At 46.5% G+C, this 21,370-nt stretch overlaps 1 protein-coding gene across 3 annotated transcripts in view; it reads right to left on the bottom strand.

Annotated features, from left to right (window-relative positions):
- The window catches only part of LZTS3 (leucine zipper tumor suppressor family member 3), a 69,494-nt gene extending 52,226 nt beyond the window's left edge, over nucleotides 1-17,268 (bottom strand). For all 3 annotated transcript variants that reach the window (XM_073002125.2, XM_073002128.2, XM_078394453.1), the window contains exon 1: nucleotides 16,856-17,268. The gene's annotated coding sequence lies outside the window, so the exon portion shown is untranslated. The remainder of the gene's footprint in view (nucleotides 1-16,855) is intronic.
- Nucleotides 17,269-21,370: the final 4,102 nt, after the last annotated feature.

Genomic DNA, 21,370 nt, shown 5'->3' with positions numbered 1-21,370 from the left:
TGTTTCCTGAAGCCCTAGAGAGCATCCTCTCTTAATGTAATGAATGAAAACGGAACTATTTTTAGGTTGGCTGTTGGCCACCCATTGGCTTTTTTTAATTGATTTATTTGATGGCTGCTTTATGGACGTGGTGGCACTGCGGGTTAAACCGCAGAAGCCTCTGCGCTGCAAGATCAGAAGACCAGCGGTCATAAGATCGAATCCACGCAACAGAGTGAGCGCCCGCCACTTGTCCCAGCTCCTGCCAGCCTAGCCATTCGAAAGAATGTAAATGAGAGTCCATAAATAGGGACCACCTCGGTGGGAAGGTAATGGCACTCCGTGTCTAGTCGCACTGGCCACGTGACCACCATGGAAACTGTCTTTGCACAAAACGCTGACTCTACGGCTTGGAAACGGGGATGAGCACCGCTCCTTAGAGTCGGACACGACTGGACTAAATGTCAAAGGGGACCTTTACCTTTACCTTATGGATTATAGGCGGTGTTTATCTTTTCCTACATTATTGGCTTTATATTACCTTTGTTTCACTTGGGATGCAAACGGCCCCCCGAGTAGTGTTTATATCGCTAATCGGTGCAATATACAAGTTAAATAAATAGACAGACAGACCAACAAACACATTCTGGTGGGCAGCACTAAAAAAAATCCTCCTTCCTTTTCAAACAGAAGACTATTCTCCTTAAATGATGCCACAGGACCAGCTAAGACTCCAGAAGTAAAATATCTTCAAACTGACATCATGACAATATAAACATCATGGCAGGAGACTCTTGCAGAGTGTGGACGGCGTATGAGTCGAATGAACAAATAAAATAAAATACCTTGTTTATTGGAGCCTTCTAGAGAGAACCTCCCCACATACAGTATCTGTCCAGGAAGCTCTTTCGATTCTGGGCACCATGTTTTCTGAAGATGTTCAGCATCAGACCCGGCAGTTGGACTTTGACTAGACTAAGCAAAACCTGAACGGCCCGTGGCCTTCTTTGCTCTGGAGAACAGACGGTGCAAATAACAGAGACTGAGAGAGAGAGAGAGAGAGAGAGAGAGAGAGAGACTACACCAAAGCCATAAACTGGCCACAAATTAAGCCACGTGGGCTCCTTGTCCCTGAAAGCGGAGCAAAAGGACACACCAAAACTTTGAGGCGTTTTGAGCTGGCTCAAGGAACAGGCTTTGCACAGATAAAAGAAAGGGGCGCATGAATCGGTAGGCAGTGAGCATGCATGGCTTCGCCCCCTCCAAAATCCGCTCCTGGAGAACAGAAGGGCGGTGTTGGGCATCACGGCATCATCCAAGGGTTGTACAGGCATCCCATAAACACCACTCCCAGCCTGCAGATTCTCAGCGGAAGCTGCAAATCAACGCAGTGGTGGAAAGAGGCTGGTCTGTGATCCGTAAGAAAGTGCACAGCATTGAGGGGGTCATTTAATGGACTAGCAGCTCATGCGGCCACCCCAGGAGGATTCTGAGTAGAAGGCAATTAAGCAAATATCCTTCTACCCTGTTTCCAGGCCTGCTTGAAGGAATTCCTCTCCTCTACAGAGGAGAAGCCATTTTGAAAGAGGGCACCGTCTAAGCCGGCTGCACCAAAAGCAACGGAGAACCACGTGGTGCCTTTCAGCGTTATTACACCACAAGAGGGTTTTTGTGCACACAAATCTCAGCCAAACCCTGGAGATCTGGTCTCTTAAAATGCTAGTCCTAAAGAAGCTGAAAGCAAACAGGCCACAAGCCGCGGTGGGGCGGACACAGGGGCTTTCTGATTTGCACCAACGGTGAGATCCTCTGTTCCTCTAAATTTACGTAGTTACCATCGTCACAGTTGCTGGGCAGGAAATGGGATTTTTCCAAGGCACAGTACAATGTTGCAAGCTTCCAGCGCTGCCATGCAGTGTTTGAAAGCCATTTGGTCTTGAATCAGCCATTAAGCACCGTTGGCTTTACAAAAGACCTGTTTCTCTTTGGAACCGAAGCTCATTTCTTGATATGGATCAATCCTGCTGCTTGCCTTTTTTTTAAAGACTCTCCTTACAGAGAGCAGGACAGCTGGCCAGGTTGTCCAGCTGAAGTTCCAAATTCCTACTACGTCCCTGCTCACAAGACCTTTTGACATTTCCACTTTTTAAAATTGCTCTACTAATTATTTATTTAAAATATTTTTTACCCCAGCTTCCTCCCTAAAAAAAGGTCCCAAGGCAGTTTACAATGTTCAAAGACAATATATAAAGCTAACAACATGAGACGTTGTCTAGAGGGGTGGGGTAAAAATTGAATTAAACAAACAAACAAACAAACAAACAAACAAATAAATAAATAAATACAAAAAGGATCTAACTCATATTACCCTATAAATGGTCAACATAAGCATAATCAAAAACACATTCAAAGCAAGGCACAAAAATCCATTAAAAAACCCCGACTCAGGCAGCCAATCACTCAGGGAAAGTTTGTCTGCTTGCGGAAGGACAGCCAAGATAGGGTGACCTCCAGTGGGAGGGAGTTCCAGAGTCTAAAGGAGCAGCCACAGAGAAGGCCTTCTCCCGTGTCCCCACCAAGATGAACAAGGTAATGACTGCCTTTGAAGACTGCCTTCTTTAAATATACCATGGGAATCAGGATGAATGGGAAGCCCGATACATCACAGATACAGTTCGAACTACCTTGGCCAGAATCCTATTCGTTAGTTATGCTGGCATGTAGACCGCCGTGTCAAACTCCTGCTCATTGGTGTGCCACAGCTTATATAACTTGTCCTACAGCAGCTACGCGCCACGTGCTCAACAACAACGCATACAAGCAGCGGCTCATTATTTGAGATATGCAGGGTTGCGCTTCGAACTACAGTTCTCAGAATCCACAGTGCTGGCAAAAGCAAACCCCAGACGGACAGTGGAAGAATCGCCGACGCGGATCCTCCGCCAAAGCAGGGAACTCCCAGCCAAGGCACCCCTGACGGATGGCCGTCCAATCCCTCGTTCTAAATTTCCAACGGAGAGACTCCACCGCCTTCGGAGGCAACTGGTTTCCACAGTCGAACAGCTCTTACATGAAAAGGTTATTTCGCATGTCGAGTCAGAATCTCCCTACCTGTGTCACTGAACCCTCTCATTCCAGAGCGGAAGAAAACAAGCAGGCTCCATCTTCCACACAACAGATAGGCCTCTTGGATACTTGACCACGGCTACCCCATCACTTCTCAAACCTCTCTTCTGCAGGTGAAATGGGTGCAACATCCTCCATAGAGCTAGTTTTCTAGCTCTTTACCAACATCCGCTTTCCGCATTCAATAGGGACTAGCGCCCTGCGATACAGGTGGGCTTGACCCACTCTCTTTTCTTGTCTAGCAGAGGGGAAAGAGAGACCTCATTTTGAGTCTTGGGCTTCCCCAGTTCACACGAAACACATCATCTTCTCTCGACTGTCCGTGGTTAAAGTCTTGGCAAGGTCCAGCCTCAAGAGCGTCAGACCCACAGAAAACCTCCGAGTCAAAAACTAGAGGGATGAGATGAAACCCACGAGGTCACCTTTGCTCATGACTTGGAAACACCGCAATCGCAACTCTCAGAATGCCGGCTGGCATATTCCAGGAATTGTAACCCCCAAAGGTAACTGGACCTTCTTTTCTAGTCCACGGAGCCAGAGTGTGAAAAAAAATCAGTTTTTTTCCAGCCATTAGATCCTGGCGGCGAAAGCCTTCGCGAATACAAAAATCAGTTTATTGGACTATAAAGCCTGGGGGGTTCTGGGGGTTGTAGTCCAAAACAGTTTACTTTCCCCAGCTTGACTTTACCTTCTGCGCCAACTGCACGGATCCCAGCCTAAGTGTCTTTCCCTTCAGCAGAGGCCGGCCAGCTGGCCCAGGTACACCCTGTCCCATCTGCCTGTTCTAGGTATAACCACACACAAGCCACAGAGCCCTGACAGAGACAAGCTGGAAGCTTTTCCCTGTCGTTCAGAGGCCAGAGTCCCCAAAATCTAATCGTAAGCAGCGAAACTGCCCCGGGTTGTCATCCACAGCCTCACTGGCCATCTGCCCGACGACATCTCTATTTTTCTTCCCTTGCTTTCTTTCCTTCACAAAGCCTTGCTTGCCACGGCACAGGCGCCAGGATAGCCACACACGAGCACCCGCGTTCACACCCTTCGCCAGCGTCTCCTCTGTTCCCATCTTTTCGGGCAGCGTGAGCTTCCCAGAGCAGGGATGAGGCAGCCTGAAAGGGGGGGGGGAGAGAAAAGTAAACCCCAAAACCCAGCAAAGTCACCACATCTGTGGATCTCTGCGTGTCTACTATGTAGCAGAAGGGAATTTTACTAGAAATTTGAAACTCTCCAACATTTTTAGGGCGGACAGTCCTCTCTTGGCCCGGTCCGAGTCTGATTCAAAGATAAAGATCCAGAAAGAAAGGTAGACTGGGGACTTTTAAGTTGCCCGCCAGCATTGGAAACAGACCAAGTGGGCAAACAGATTAGCTGGTATTCCCCATTTGAGTGAGATGCACTGCAAACTAGTTCTAATTTTGCATTTTTGCATCAAAAATAGCAAATGTTATTTTATGCAAGCCAGCATCTTATTTTATCATCCCTTTGGGTGATGCATATCCTCCCTTTTAATCATCACCGAACTGCAGAAGACGTGTAAGTCGCCGCCGCGTGTGTCAGCCAGAAATGGATGGTTGAAGCGAGAGGCCGGTGAGCAGAGCTGTGTCGTGCCTTTAATGGGTTCATCAAAACGATGCCAATGTAGCAAGCTTCTGAGTTCTGCAGAACTCCTCATCAGACTTGATAGTAAAAGCCATAGGAGCCTAGGGAAGAAACAAGAAGCGCCCAGTCTAACCGAACATGTGGAGCCATATCCAGCCAATCTTAGGAGTTTTTGCTTCTACAGTCTCGTACATTTAACCTCATTGCTGAAGAATTCGACAGAACTCAAAGGCTTGCTATGTTTATGAAATTAGAGAACATAATAAAAGTATTGCACAAGACAGTATTTTATTCCTACTAAGAGATCACATGACAAGTTTAATTTTTCATATCCAATATATATTTTCTGTAAGCAGTGGCCTCAAGACTTGGCATGCCCTTCAACATATTCTTAGAACTAAGGTGTATTCTGGTTTGGAAATGTTTAGCCATGATTCCACTAACAGAAGCTTCAGTATTGCAAGAGAGGAATTGTGGGATCAGCTAGATAGAATACATAGCATGTTTTTAGAAGAGATGCTCTTTCAAATGGCAAAAAGCATCCATTTATCACACTACATGATTTTCTGTGCAACTACACATTTCATATTTAACTCGCTTTGCTTTGTGATTGGACACTGGAAGGTGAACATCAGCTTGATTTACATGAATGATTGCCATTAATGTCAAGCTTGACCCACAGATTTAGATAGAGGTGCACATGATTTAGCTTTGTGCTTTTGCCCTGTTTGTTTGCCAGAAACTAGGGTCCCACTGAAGCCCTTTCCCTCTGAGCATCCTTGTTAGTGGTGAGCTGAACTGCTTTACTCTTCCATATCAGAGACAAGTCATTTTGGGAATTCTTCAAGGAGGGCACTAACTTAACTTTTACAGAAACAATGAATACTGAGTGTAAATGTACTGAACCAGGAGTAGAAGGCATTCCAACTCCTATTTAGCCCGAACTAGCAGGACCAAAGTGAAATGAGTTTTAGTAAATAAATGAGATACTTCTTTCTTCCTGCATGATATAATAATTTAGAGATCAGAGATCATGCAGGAAGAAAGAAGTATCTCATTTATTTACTAAAACTCATTTTATATATTAATAAAAAAGCAAGGGGGAAGGGTTTATCCTTTTTTCCTAAAAGTGCTCTCCATTCCATTCATTCAGCAGCCAAAAGCCCAGCCCAGCTGAAGTGTTCTGCCGGTTCGTACAAAATAATCCAAACACTTAAGACGACGGGTCAGGGTAGCCTTCCATGTTTCCTGCCATCAGCAACAGTGTCAGGTGATTTAACACACAGGGTCTCACATGCAGGGGGAAAAAACGAGAAGAGGGAAGCTTGATTGGGATATGGTGCAAAAATACACACATGCCTGGCTAGATTTCAAAGCTGTCCAATTTCCAGATCCCTAAAGTTTAGTAATAATAATAATAATTGCATGTCGTCAAGTTGATTCTAACTTACGCTGACCGTCTTCAAAGTTTTCCAGGTAAAGAATATTCAGAAGCGGTTTCCCCTTTACCTTCTTCTGGGGGTGCTACTTTCTGCACTATTGTGCAACTTTCGCCCAAGCCCACCCGGGCTGGGTCTCCTCGCAGGAGGCCCCGTGGGGGAATCAAACTCCCAACCTCTGGCTCTGCAGCCAGAGACATAACCCACTGAGCAACCCAGGCAGAGACCTATGACTCTCATGCATCCGTCCCCTTCCTTTTTACCCCCCAAGCTGAAGCTCCACCCTCTCTTGACCAGCGCACGTTGACTTTGGAAGAGCTGCACCTCTTGAATGGCTGCCTGTCAGGCCCCTGGGCAAACGGGCATCAGAGAGTCTAACTCCCGCCTGTTTCCCAAAAGCACAGGATTTCGTCCCTCCTTCCGGATTCTCGTTGTCACGTTCGCTTTCAAGCGGCCATTAAGGTCAGCCTGGACATCGCAAGATGACCAAAAAAATCCTTCTCTAAATAGCCTTGACTGGAAGTATGGCACAAAATCCAGGCTGGCTTCTTAATAATCTTTTAATCTGCTGCTAAAATTCCACACTGAAAGCTTCTTTAAGTCCTCCGTATTCCCTGCCTATAGCAAACTCCAATCAAGCAAGGCAAGAAAGAAGATTGGGGGGGGGGGGGGGAGAGAGAGAAGGACCCCTTTCTGGGACCAGCCGCATTCCTTCTTCCAGACCCCCCAATTTAATTAATTAAATCAAATTAACTGAGTTAATTCGCTATCAAGGAATCACTGGGCTTAACTTTTGGAGGAGAGCCCCACCAGAAAGCACATCGGTTTGGCTGGCAGCTCTTCCTTCCCCATGGGGTGAGTTGCGTCCGTAAAAGATTGCAAGCAGGAAAATAAAATTTAATCTAAAACCAAGATCTGGCTTAACCTATTATTTTCTGCAAATGTGGATGCAGAACTTCAAAAAGAGGTTAAACGCAAAGAAAAGAGAAGATTTTGGGTTTTAAAGAAAGATTTTGGCTGGGAGGGGAACCCTCTCTTACAGTACAAATAAGTCCAGAGGTATCGCAGGTTGCCGTGACGGGCTGATTAAATGCTGTATTCACTCGACAGCATGACTCATAATGGCAGAGGCAAATCTACCTCTCTTTTTTGTACACCTTTGTTGAGTCTGTTTTCTCCACCACAATGTGCTGTTTCGTCCATGAACAACTTTGAACTGGTCTTGAAGAGAGGGTTGGGGGAGGGGGGGGAATCCCAATAAGACAGAAATTGAGAACTAGTGTGGTATATTGGATAAATTACCAGGCTGGACTCAGGAGACTTGGGTTCAAATTCTCACTCAGTTACGGAAACTCAATTTGTGGTGGCAGTGGTGATTCACTGGAGGTCTCACATCTACTGGAAATCCATCCATCCATCCATCCATCCATCCATCCATCCATCCATCCATCCATCCATCCATCCATCCATCCATCCATCCTTTTCTTTCTTTCTTTCTTTCTTTCTTTCTTTCTTTCTTTCTTTCTTTCTTTCTTTCTTTCTTTCTCTCTTTCTCCCCCTTTCTTTCTTTTTCCTTCCTTCCTTCCTTCCTTCCTTCCTTCCTTCCTTCCTTCCTTCCTTCCTTCCTTCCTTCCTTCCTTCCTTCCTTCCTTCCTTCCTTCCTTCCTTCCTTCCTTCCTTCCTTCCTTCCTTCCTCTCTCTCCCTTTCCCTATTCCTTCCTTCCTTTTTCTCTCTCCCTTTCTTTCTTTCTCTCTCCCTCTTTCTTTCTTTCTTTCTTTCTTTCTCTCTTTCTCTCTCTCTCTCTCTTTCTTTCTCTCTCTCTTTCTTTCTTTCTCTTTCTCTCTTACTTTCTTTCTGCTAGAAGTTCAATTTTACTGAAAACCAAACAAGAAAAGGTGTCCCTTCGATAAACCAAGGCACTATACTTTGCTTAGCAGGTGTGAATATACAGGTGTGTGCAGCTCTGTGGGCTTTTGTTTTTTTTGTGTTTTTTTTTTTTTTTGGACTACAACTCTCAGAATTTCCTTGGCAGAATTCTGGGAATTGTAATCCAAAAACACAACCTAGTGCACCTCTAATGTATATGTATAGCTCAGTAGTGTTGGTCTTGGGGTGCAAAGCCAGAGGTTGGGAGTTTGATTCCCCGCTGGGCCAAGCTGCACCGTCCCACAGCGCCCCTAGTGGAAGGGAATGGTAAATCCCTTTTGAGTACAGTGGGGTCTTGACTTGAGAACTTAATCCGTATTCGAAGGCGGTTCTCAAGTCAAAAAGTCTGTAGGTCAAGTCTCCATTGACCTACAGTGCATTGAAAACCGATTAATCCCGTAACAGGCCGTTTTTGTTCCATTTTGGTTTTTTTTCTGGTCTGTAAGTCAATTCTCAGGCTGCAAGTCAAACCTAAATTTTGCGGCCAGAGAAGTCTGTAACTCAAAAAGTCTGTAAGTCAAGCCGTCTGTAAGTCAAGGGTCCACTGTAATACACTGTATTCTCTATCTGGAAAACCCTGGAAAAGGGTCACCATTTGTCAACTTTTTAGCTTTGGCTTGAACTGGAAAGCTCTAGCTTCCTGCATAAGAAGGGGCTTTGTAAATCACTCAGACCACTAGCCTATGTAGCTCAGTTTCCTTTTTAAAATGTAAAATATTTATTTATTTATTTATTTATTTATTTATTTATTTATTTATTTATTTATTCATTCATTCATTCATTCATTCATTCATTCATTCGATTTATATCCCACCCATCTGGTATATTCTACTATTGTGGCTGTTTTGGTCGGCTGTCACAGAACCGACAAACAAAACCAACAAAATATCTTGTAGCGCCTTAGAATCGTGGAGTTAGAAGGGACCCAGTGAGGCCATCCAGTCCAACCCCTTCCTGACCATAGGAAGAATCCAAACAGATTAACAGTCCTTACAGATCAATAAATTGTATTTCTGAAGAGGATCTACTCTGTATCATCCACCACAGCCTGCTTCACATAGTTACTTTTTCAGGTTACTGTAGCAAAAGGACCAGAGCATCATAAGGGGAGACAAGTTACATTTAATGTAAGCTTTCATAGGTTGTAGCCATCTGAAGCAGTAGCCTACAGACCACAAGAGTTTATGTCAAATCAAACCTGTTAGTCTTTAAAGACACAAGACCCTTTGTTTATTTAAAAGTAATTCCTTCAAAGACATCCCCACCTACCATGTATCGCAGTAATCTCACTCAGCTACCGGAGGATGGATTACAGAAGATAGTTTAAAGAAAGCAACACAACAGTCTTCCAAAAGTAACCCTCACTTAGTTCGACGCAGCTCGTTGCATGGAGTGCGACATGGGGGAATCACAGCGCTACTCTCGTGTAAACGGAGAACAAGCCAGCAAGGAGAACGAAGTGCAATTACACTGGGCAAACTTCTGTTTTGACTCATAAGCATTTTAGCCTTTAGAGGGTTTAGAATTTTTCGTAGCCACAGTTTTGATTAAACGAAGAGTAACACAGCAGCGATATAGAAGCCAGAAGCAAAAGGGGACATATTTCTGGTCTATTAAATCCCTTTTGCAGAGGATCACAGAATAGTGAAGTTAGAAGGGGCCTAAAAGGCCATCTAGTCCAACCCCCTGCTCAAGGCAGGAATGCAAGTCAAAGCAGGTCAGAGACATGGTTTCTCTCAAAAGCCTCCAGTGCTGGAGCACTCACCACCTCCCAAGGGCATTGGTTTCCGTTGTTGTACCACTCTAACAGTTAGGAAGTTTTTCCTGATATTCAACCAAAATCTGGTGTCCGGTAACTTGAGCCCATTGTTGCATGTCCTGAACTCTGGAATGATTGAGAACAGATCTTGCCCCTCTCCTCTATGTCAGCCTTTCAAATATTTGAAAAGTGCTGTCCTATCACCCCTCATTCTTCTTTTCCCAAGGCTTCATCGTCGTTTAGTCGTGTCTGACTCTTCATGACCGCATGGACCAGAGCATGCCAGGCCCTCCTGTCTTCCACTGCCTCCCGGAGTTGGGTCAAATTCATGTTGGTTGCTTCGCAGACACTGTCCAGCCATCTCATCCTCGGTCGTCCCCTTCTCCTCTTGCCGTCACACTTTCCTAGCATCAAGGCTTAAACATGGCCAATTCTTTCAGCCTTTCTTCATAAGGCTTGGTTTCCAGCCCAGTGATCCTCCTTGTCGCCCTCCTCTGAACTTCTTCCAATTTGTTACATCCTTCTTGAAGGGTGGTGTCCGGAAGGGGACACAAAATTCAAGGTGAGGCCTAACCAGTGCTGAATAGAGGGGGACTAGCACCTTGCGGGATTTGGAAACAATACTTCAATGAATACAGCCTAAAATAGCATCGGCCTTTTTTGCAGCCACATCCCACTGTTGGCTCATGTTCAGCTTGTGATCTAGGGCAATTTCAAGATCTTTTTCTTTCAAGAGAGAATCACACTCCCTGAACACGATCAGAAATATTACTCTCCTTTTTCTTTTCTTTTTTTTAAGTTTTATTATTTTTTTAGCAGGAACAGGGCTTCTGGACCCATCAAGTCATTGTCACCAGCCCTTGGCTTACATCACTTTTCCTAGCCAATGCAATGGCGTCCTTCAGTCTCGAGAGATTATGGGAAAGTCACTTTTCCTGGCCAGCACCACCCTATCTCAACAGACACGCCAGCCTCGATACCCACAGTAACGGTCTCGATTCAAAAATGAAAATAAAAACAGCAACGCTTTCCTCTCATCCTGAACCTTTCCAGTTTTCATCGAGTCTAGAGAGAGGGGCAGACTACGTTCCATTTACTATATGGAAGCCTCTTTCCCACACAATGAATTGAACTCTCTCCCTCTTAATTTACTGTTGCTGGCAGGTGGGTTTCAAACATAAAGTGTTCCTTAAAAGTGGATCCTTAATGTCATGTGATACACAGTCCTTTGAACTGGATAAGCTAGAAGGGGCATTTTTGGGAGGAAACATCAATTAGCACAGATCTGTCTACCTCTACCAGATCCTGGCCAGAAACCTGTTGCTTTGTATCATAAGTTGCACTAGAGTAGACTCATTGAATCAGTGGGATTTGGACAAGTCAACTGTTCCTTAGGTTCTGTTGATTCAAATGGGCCTACTCTAGTTTAGCGCAGGTAGCTGCAACTAGAGTGTGCCTGTTTGAATCAGTTGACTCACCCCCTCCCCGACTGAATGGGCTTACTCTAGTGTAACTTACTACACTAAGCAACAGGATTTCAGCCACCAGAGACTGGAACCACAAATGTTCTTATTTTCCATCTTTCTTGGTCTCACATTCAGTTCATTTTAAAAAAAATCGAGCTTTTCTGATTGAAAAATCAAGACATGTTCTACATTTTTTAACAAGGAACAGAAATCAAATTCCACCCCCCTTGAACCAGCTGAATTCAACAATTATTCCCAGCATGGAGAGGACCAGGTTGCAGATCTGCCTGCTGTTAAAATTCAGGAGCTTCTCCAAAGAGACTTGACAATCTAAATTCAGTTACCAACGTGGTTAAATCCACAGGGTTTCAAGTGAAGACTGGTTGGAAGACAGAATCTGTTGTGGATTCTCTAATGCCTGAATTTAAAAAAAAAAAATTGCCACATATTCCACCTCCAGGAATAAAGATGTTTGCAAGGTGCGGTAATTACTAAAAACTAACTGAAATGAAGTTCTCAGTATCCCTGCCTTTCCCAAGCTGCAGTAGCTCATTTTCTTAGCAGAAGGGGGAAGGTGTAGGAAATATTCCAAATCAAATACCCCAAAATTTAGTTATTTAAAATATTTTTACCCTGACTTTCTCCTTAAGAAGGACCCCAAGACAGCTTACATCATTAAAAGACCATTTTAAAGCTAAAAGCAGTAAATATACAAATAATAAAATGGCTCAAATATACCACACTAAAAACCCAAAAAGACATTCAAAGCAATAAGGCACAACCATCCATTTAAGAACTCCATCCAGGCAGCTAAGGGAAAGTTTGCCCGAAGAGAAAGGTCTTTGCCTGCTTGGGGAAGGGCAGCAAAGAGGGGGCCAGGTGGGCCTCCAGTGGCAGGGAGTTCCAAAGTCTGGGAGCAGCCACAGAGAAAGCCCTTTCTCATGTCCCCCATCGAGTGCACCTGTGAAAGTGGTGGGACCAAGAAAAAGGCCTCCCCCTGAGGGTCTTAATACTTTGTGTCATCCCGGTGACCAGCCTCCCAGTTAACAATCTGGCTGCTGCGTTTTGGACACGCCGAAGTTTCCCTGACACCTTCCCAAGGCAGCCCAACGTACAGCATGTTACAGAAATCCAGCCGGGATGTAACTAAGGCATGTAAACCAAAATACGCACAACAGTCTCCTCCTACGTGTTGATTGCTCTCCATGGGCTGCTAGCATATGAATTGTGATCGACACACATCCGTCCAGTTGATCAATGGAGCCAAAATGTTTTGGAGTTTGTGCTTATGCATGAAGTTATTTCTTAACTTGTTTCTTGTTTCCTATTTGATCTTTCTCAAGAAAGCTGCACTCTTTGGATTGATCGTCAGAAGAGAGACTTAATGGCTTGGCCCTCCTAGCTTTCTTCAGTTTGAGACTAATACGATTTGATCTTGTATGGATAATTAGATATGCTTAAAGAACGGTTTTCTATACAATTACCTTGTCATTTCCCTTACCTCATTCTGCTCGTTTACTGAATATCGGCCTCCAATTTTAAAAATTGCAAAAAAGGGAAAGTTATGAAACTCAACAGGTTAACTAACAGCCTGCACCTTCCACGGACCCCCTCTGTGGCATGTATTTTGCAAAGCGACCTGTGACACTCCAATAGATGAAATTATACTAAGCCCCTCCGTATTATGATGGCTTCTCCCTTTCTCGATCTCACTGTCGAGAGATGAGCTGAAGGTCTCTTGGAAAAGATACTGTCCAAACTCCCCTCCAGAACAAACGTTTTTAATAGAGACCTGTGTTTTCTAATTACAAAAAGGGCCGGGTTCGCGGATATCGAGAGATTCACGTGGCACGTGGGCTACCATCGTTCCCGTACGATCTAGCGGCTAGCCTCAAAACCACCGAACCACACAGTGGCGTTTGCAGGTAGACATTTTAAGCAGGAAAGAGAAGGTGGCCAACCCCTTCGGGAACCGTTTGTACCACGGATTAGAAGACCAAAAGAATTTGAATATATGGAACAGGGTTGTAAATGGTGGCCTCTAGCCATTATGGCTGTCTCCCTCGGCAGAGGAGAGACCCCAGAATTTTCATCCCACATAAGGGATGGTCGTGAGGCCTTCATCAGATCCCGGGAAGCGTAGAACTCCCTGAACAAGCAACTGGAGTCACGAGATCCAGTGCAGTGACACCCACGTCCTATTGCACATGGCCAGCGTTCCACGTTGCAACACCAAGACCACTGTGTTATCAAGGACCGCGCCACCATCTGCCACCCCCCCCAGAGACTTCCTTGCTCCCATGCCATTTAGCCACATTCCTCATAGGACCCATCGGGGTGTATGCGAGATGATCTTCTCAGCAGCCACGCATTCTTATGGACAGACATACGCAGATCCGTCCCTTTGTGGACTACCACTCCCAGAATCCCCCAGGCAGCAGGGCGAGGTTTTCCAAAAAGACAAGCCTGCACACCATCAGTATCCGCTGTCCCTGTGGTCATAGCAAAGGCTTTTGGCCTTAAAGCAGTGATGAAGAGCTGTTAGCTTTGCAAAAGACATGTCTGTAGAGGTGAAAACTGCCCAAAACGATGTATGCATAAAGATCATTGCATAAAACGGTGTATGCATAAAAAATCAACTATGTGGGGAGGCTGGGGGGCTGTCTTGGAGGGAGGACCTGCACAGCAAGATTTTGGAGCAGGGTCCACCCTTCTTCCCCAGCAGCCTCCATCACAGTCTGGAGAAGGAAGAAGCTGTCTCTCCCCCCCCCCCCCGCTCTCAAACAAGCACGTGCTGACGAAATTCAGCAACAAGAAGGCGGCCTTTTTCGGAGGCCTGAGCGGGGTGGTTGGGGGGGGGCTCTCCTTCTACGAGCACCTCCACGAGCAGCAAAGCCACGCGCGGGCTGCTCGGATGGGAAGCGGCTTTAGCCAACGGGAGGCCCAGAGTCTTCCTGGTAGTAATCGGGCTCGGAGGGGGTGGGTGGGAATAAAGCCACCGCAGCCTCTTGCTACAGATGGCCATTCGGTTCCACCTCGTGCATTGCTTTTGCTCCTGGGCAAAAAGAAAAAAGAAAAAATGGGACAGAGAAATGTGTATGCGTTTGCTGGCATGCTGTGTGTGTGTGTGTGTGTGTGTTAGTGTGTGTGTGTGTGTGTGTGTGTGTGTGTTCACGCCTGCCCTTGCCTTAGCCAATGTGCTTACATCATGCGCAAGCCAGCATGACAGCATGAGTGCCCACTAGCAAGGGGGCAGCGGGAATGTGAGAGCGTTCTGTGTGTGTGTGTGTGTGTATCTGTCTGTCTGTCTGTGTGTCTGTCTGTCTGTGAGTGAGAGAGAGAGAAAGAGAGAGAGAGCTTGCCTCTCTTTGCTGCACTGCAGCTATCAGCTCAAATTTTTTTTTTCTGGGGAGCTGGCATTTATTTTATTTTATTTTTTAAATTTTTTCCTAACCTTGCTAAAGCAGCTGAGATGAGGCATCAGGCTTCGGGAAATACAGAGATATGCAATTCTAGGCACGGTGACCCAGTTATCCACTGGGACAACGGCGAAGATGATCTGGGGGAAATTCTTCCTGCACATCAAGCATCTCTCTCTCTCACACACACACAATCTCCCCCCCCCCCCGCCCTCCATTTCCACTCGCACCTTGATTTTCCAGCTGCATTTAGGCCTTGTCCTGCTGGCAGGCGCTGGGTGCTATTCGGCTGCTCTCTCCCCCCCCCCCAAGTGAAAGAGGGTGGTGGTAGCTGGCAATCCAAGAAGGGTAGGGCAGGGGGGGGAATATTCCGACATGCACACACATACAGGACCTACACACTTCTTCACTCTTACTGTGTTTTAAGAAAGCTAGACAGACATACAGGTGGAGGGGGAAAAAGGTGATCGACTATGACAGGCCGGATCCCTTTCTTTTCCCCCCACCTACCCCCCCAAAAATAGGTGGAACCTGTCACAACAACTGGATCCGAAACGATGGACCAGTTAACAATGGGGATGGAGGGAAAGGCCAGGGCGAGCCCTGAGCATCCGTGGTTCCATCCAGCCCTTCAAAACCAGGCATCGACAGCACCCCCCCCCAGAGGAGGCCAAGGCAGAGCAGAAGGATCGGGGGCCCCACGACCCCCACCCCAACAAACACACATACATAGACACCCTGTGATGCCAAAGGGGGGGAGAGAAAACACTGACAGGCTACAGGCAACCAAAAAAAACCCCAAAAAAAACCAAAACACCACAACCCACCAAAATCATCCTATTTTTTTAAAGGGGGGGGAAAGAACTCCAGAGCCCCAGAAGGGAAGCGCCGATTTGTCTAAGCCACGGCATAAGAGGTCACATCCAGAAAGGGGCTGTTTGTGTACCTTCCTTCTGCACAGTGACAGACACGGAGGCCAACATGTTTCTATAAATAAATAAATAAATAAATAAATACATAAATAAATAAATAAATAAATAAATACTGTACGGAGCTTGTTTCCGTACCTGCCAAGCCCACTGTCGGTTGTTTTTTGGGGGCTCACCCCCATTTTATATATGTGTGTGTGTGAGAGAGAGAGGGAGAGAGACATGGGGACCCCCCTCCCCAAGAAATGGCCGCCCCCCCCAGCATCCTCCCTCTGAAAGCCAGATGACATAATTTGCAGCCTTCTCCTCTCTCTCTCTCTCCCCCCTTTAACCACCAAGCACCACCTCACCTCACCGCGCTGGATGATGCCCCACTGATGACATCATCTTCTCTCTCCCCCCCCACCCGAAAAAAACCCCACCTTCCTAAAAGGAGGGGAGAGAACCATCCAACCCTGCCACTAAACTCCCCCCCCCCCCAAAATCCCCTAGAGGAACTGGACGGCTTTCCCTTACACACACACACACATACACGCGCGCGTACACACGTATTCCCACACCCCTCCTTCACCTATGGGGGATGGGTTCTACCCCCCCCCGCCCATCATATACCACACTACACGAGAGAGGGGAGGCGGGGAATAGAGTCTTTCTCCCCCCCCCCCCGGGTATCCAGCGAGACATGGGTTGTTGTGTGTGTGTGTGTTTTTCCACCATGCCTGCCTGCCCACGACCCCTGACTCCTCCCCAGCGCACTTCCTCCGATCGCCCAGAAAAGAAGGCGCATTCTCACGTACGAGGTGTTGGAGATGGAAGCGGCGGCGGCGGCGGCGGCGGCGGGGGGGGCGGTTTGAGGGCGACGCGGACGATGCGGGCGCGAATGCAAACAGCGGGCACGTCAAGGGGCCGCGGAGACGACAACCCCCACCTTCATGCCCCCTCCCCCGTTATCCATGCTCCCTCCCCCCCCGTGCAGCACATGTGAATGGCAAAAAGGGATGGATGGGGGCGCGCTCCCCCCCCCCTGACCCGACCCGACCCTCCCGGTGCCCAACCCGGGCAGAAATGCTGGCCAGGCGGTCGCCACGACCCCCCCCAAAGGTGCGTCGGGGTCCCCCCCACCCTCACCCCCGATTCCTCCTGGGTCAGAGGGGGGGCACCCTCCCCCTCCCATCCCCTCCCCCTCCCATCCCATCCCCTCCCCCTCCTTACTCTTTGCGGGAAAGGCAGCGACGGATCCCCGGATCGCGCAGCTTCAGCCCCCTCCCCGGAGAGGCGTCCGGTGCAAGGGTGTTGGCGGTGCTTTTAATCCACTCTTGTTTTTTTGGGGGGGGGGCAAGGCAAAACGGAGCGAATCGGGATTCGGAGCCGAGCAGGAGGGGTTTTTTTCACGCGTCTACAAGCCAACCCAGGGCGGGCTCCTCATGCCTGGCAGGGAGGAGGAAGAATAGGTGGGGGGGAGATGGGTTTTTTTTGGGGGGGGAAAGGGGGCAGCCGGGCGACCGACCCCCGGGACCAGCAGCCCGGGCTGCGCCTCGCATCCCCGCCGGCGTCACCCGATCCCCACGCGCGCCCTCGCCGACACGCGTCTTTGCCCCCTTTTCTTGCGGCAAACGGGAGCCAAGCCTCCGGGCCACGCCCCCTTGTCAGGAGCCCCAGCCTATCAGGCGGCAAGATCAATTGGGGGGGGAAGGGGAGGGGAGGGGAGGGGAGGGGGAGAATCGCCCCCTCCCCCCTTTTTTTGCTTCTTTTAACTCTTCCCTCCCCGCCCTCGCCGGCCGGACACGGAGGGTCGGGTCGGCGGGTTCGCACGTTCAAGAGGACACGAAGGACTTCGGGAGAGCGGGGGGGTCGTGTTTGAGGGGAGGGCTCCCCTCCGCCGCACGGCGCCTTCCCTGCAAGCAGAAATCTAGCCGAGCAAACGGGATCGGGTTCCGACGACCGCGAGACAATATTTGGGAAATGCCAAAAAAAAAAAAAAATGGGGAGGTGGCACCCAAATCTCAAGATGTATCTACTGCTGGATGTAAGGGGGGGGGGGAAGGAAGGCATCACCTCTTAGATCTCTCCATCCCTCCCTCCCCCCCAATTAAAAGAAATTAACTTTCTCTTGCTTGAGGGAGGGGCGCACGCCACGAATTTTTTTTCCTGCTTCTTTTTTTTCTCGCATCCACTCTTAAACAGGTGCACGTTTAATGGGATTTGTTTTACTACAACTCCCAGAATTCCTCTGCTGCCTGGGGAGTTCTGGGAGTTGCAGTCCAAAGACCGCTGCTGGGGGAATTCTGGGAGTTGTAGTCCAAAAAACACAAAGCGACACCTGTTTTTAGAGGCCCTTCCTCAAAGGGGAAATGGTATCATTTTACCCCGGGGTCTTAAAATGATTAGTGGCTGCTCTGGTTTGCCTTAAAAAAATAAAATTACCACTTGTCAGTTGAGGTGGCCCACTCGACTTTTGGGCTCAGCTTTTCACGACATAAGAAGCCAGGAGAGGTTCTCGAGTCCAACAATATGGAATGATGCGAATTAGATCTTTATATATATTTATTCATGTTACCTGCAGTCAAGTCAAAAGTGGCCTATAGTGGCTCTAATCAGGCTTTAAAGGCGAATAAGATATTTAAGGAGTGGTTTTACCAGCACCACACTCCAAGTGGCTGAGCGGGGATTCGAACTCTGTTCTCCAGGGCCTTCGTCTGTCACTCTATCCATTGCACCACACCGGGTAACCTTATCCGTATATTAAAGGCTAAAATTCCCCTATGATATCCGGTGTGGTGTGGTCGATAGAATGACTGACTAGGACTCAAGGGGCCTGCGTTCGAATCCCCGCTCAGCCATGGAAGCTCACTATATGTGTTCGGAACCAGTAAAATCACTCCTTAAATATCTCACTTACCTTAGAAGTCCTGTCAGGGTCACTTTGAGTCAGTTCTGACTTGACGGCACATAACAACGATGACAAAGTTTTCCTGGATGGAACATTTCGGGTTGGGGGTTAGCAGCCCCATACCTAGGACACGATAACTGGGACTGTGAGCCAGGGCATGTATACATTGACGGCAATTCTAAGATCGGTCACTAATGAGTGGGAGGACGCTGTAACAGATTATTGCAGTGTGAAGTGTTTCTGACCAGAATTCCAGAATATACACACATCCACCCACCTAATATTGCATTTGCACTAGTCCCCCCCATCCGTCAAAATGCTCCCACCCCATTGGTCTGTGGAAGCCTGTTTGTCCTCCCCTTTAAAAAGATTTAGGATTTCCACACATACACACCCAAGTTTTCCTGCAAACCCATGGTTTGCCCAGATATTGAGACCGACAGTTTTGGTAGCTGTGTACCAGCGCCTACCAGTTGCTAGGGTGTGGGTGTGTGTCTATGTGGGAGACTGTTGGATGCACACAGAGATATGTGAAGGTTATGGGGGGGGAGAACTTCCCCATCAACTCCCCCCAATGCCTTCCTAGTACAAATCAAACAACAAGTGAAATCTGTTGTTTTCGAATTTATCAGCAGGCAATTTGAAAGCTTTTATGGAAGCATCCAGGACGAAACTGACCACACATGAAAACAGGACATGCCTGTAAGCGCAGGAGACTGCAACACAAAAGTAGGAAACGAAACCGAACCAAATGCAAAATGTGGTCTAGAGAAAGACTCGCAGAGTTCTGCGAAGCCAACAATCTGTTTAGGGCAAATGCATGCTTCAAGCAACCAAACAGATGGCAGAACATATGGACATCAACAGATGGTCAATATAGAAAGCAAATAGATGACATGATTGGAAACGGGAGATGGAGAAACTCTATTCTCTCTGCCAAAACAAGACCAGGAGAAGATTTTTGGGACTGATCATGAACTGTTCATAGTAGAACAACGCGGAAAAAGAACACTAAAAGAATCAGGGGCCAAAATATAATTAAAAAAACATTCCTGATAAATTTAAAATCCGCATAATGGACACATTTGCACCACTAAACTCATTTGACCACAAGCCAGCAGAACTGTGAATCCAGAGAGTGCAGTTACCATAGGACCATGATTCTAACTTCCCACACAAGCACAGTGATGCTGTAGCTCTACCTTATATGGAATGAGGGTTGTCTGTGACGTTCACGTAAATAAATCCTATAAAAAAAATTAAATGCTGGTTTTTTGGGTTCCTCTGGATCCAGCAGTGCTTGATAAGCTTTATTGGTGGACTACGTTACCCGAATCCCTAGCCAGCGCAGCTACTAGCTATATTGGCTGGGTTTTTCTGGGAGTCTCAGCCAGAAATTTAATTTTTCCAAGCTCAGTGGGTTGGCAGCTTCTAGCTTCGATGTTTTTCTTAAAAGGAAACAAATGTTTGTTTTGTCTTTCAAGAACTAAGGGAATGTTTTGCTAGGCTGTCAAAGGAGACTAGCCATGACAAGCTAAATAAAGCCTCCATAAGTCAAAGCAGTGTACCTTGAATGCTAAGTATGAGATGGATCTTTTATTTGCTGAGTTTCCAAGGCTGGTTGTCTGTAACTCTCTGTAACTAGGTCTTAGAGATACCTTTTGCTGGGTGTGATGACCCCTATACTGTATTTTATGCATATTGTGCTCTTTTAAAAAGTCATGCCTCAGGCTAATGCGTTCATGTCTTACTTATGGACAGCATGAAAGCAATATTCAACAGACAATATTCTATTATGATCAATCTGTCAGTGGAAGAACCCTAAGGCTAGTATTTATTTATTTATTTATTTATTTATTTATTTATTTATTTATTTATTTATCTATCTATCTATCTATCTATCTATCTATCTATCTATCTATCTATCTATCTATCTATCTATTGAATTTATACCCCGCCCATCTAGACACAAGTCTACTCTGAGCGGCTAACAATAAAAATGGAATGAAAACAGTATAATAAAATAAAAAGCAACAATAGTAATATGGTTCAAGATGGGGAAAAATAAAATAGTTAATAGTTTCAGCGGGAGAATAATTACCCCCTTCTCTCTAAATATGCATAAGCTTGGAGATTTTTATTTCTTTTCAAACTTCTAGTCCATAAGCTGTGGATGTCACATATATTCCTGGACAGAAGTCACTACTGATGGGAGACTCCTTGAGTTTATGTGAGATGCCATTTGGGGCTAAAGATGACACTGCTTAATTTCTAAATCAAGAAGAGCGGAGCTCAAACGTGATTGCAAACTTGTTATGAACATTTTAGCCTCCTGGGTCCTCGAGGGTGTGGGGGAAGCAAAGCTACTGTTGCACTCTGCTTATGCACCAAAGTCCAATGTATTTTATTATTTTTCTTGAAATATACTAGAAGAGACGGTGGGGGTGCCTTTTACGTGTTCGCGAAAACAGAAAAGCTCATTAGCCCTGGTAGGTTATTTTACTGAAATAACAACTCTAAGCCAGACCACATTCGAAAAAAATTGCAATTCTCTTGAGTTTAAAAATTTGCTTTTCAGCAACCTTATTACAGCATAATCTTTAAGGGACATACAAGATGCAGATGCAGTAATAATTACTGGCCACTATACATGCATAAGCACAATGCATTGTTCTAAAGTGACCGTGTACACATTATATTTAAAAAAATCACAGCTCTGCAAAAAGTTATCCATTCCAGACACTGAGTTCTACTCTGTTGAATTTTGCCATTGTAATTATGCAGACCATGTGCACGTTTGACCAGCAGCTGATTCAATCTAGGCCAAAGAAAAGCGT

The sequence above is a fragment of the Pogona vitticeps genome, chromosome 5, assembly GCF_051106095.1.
Source record: "Pogona vitticeps strain Pit_001003342236 chromosome 5, PviZW2.1, whole genome shotgun sequence".
NCBI lineage: Eukaryota > Metazoa > Chordata > Lepidosauria > Squamata > Agamidae > Pogona > Pogona vitticeps.
Note: the sequence above shows the minus strand (reverse complement) of the source record. Positions and strands in the feature narration are given on the sequence as shown.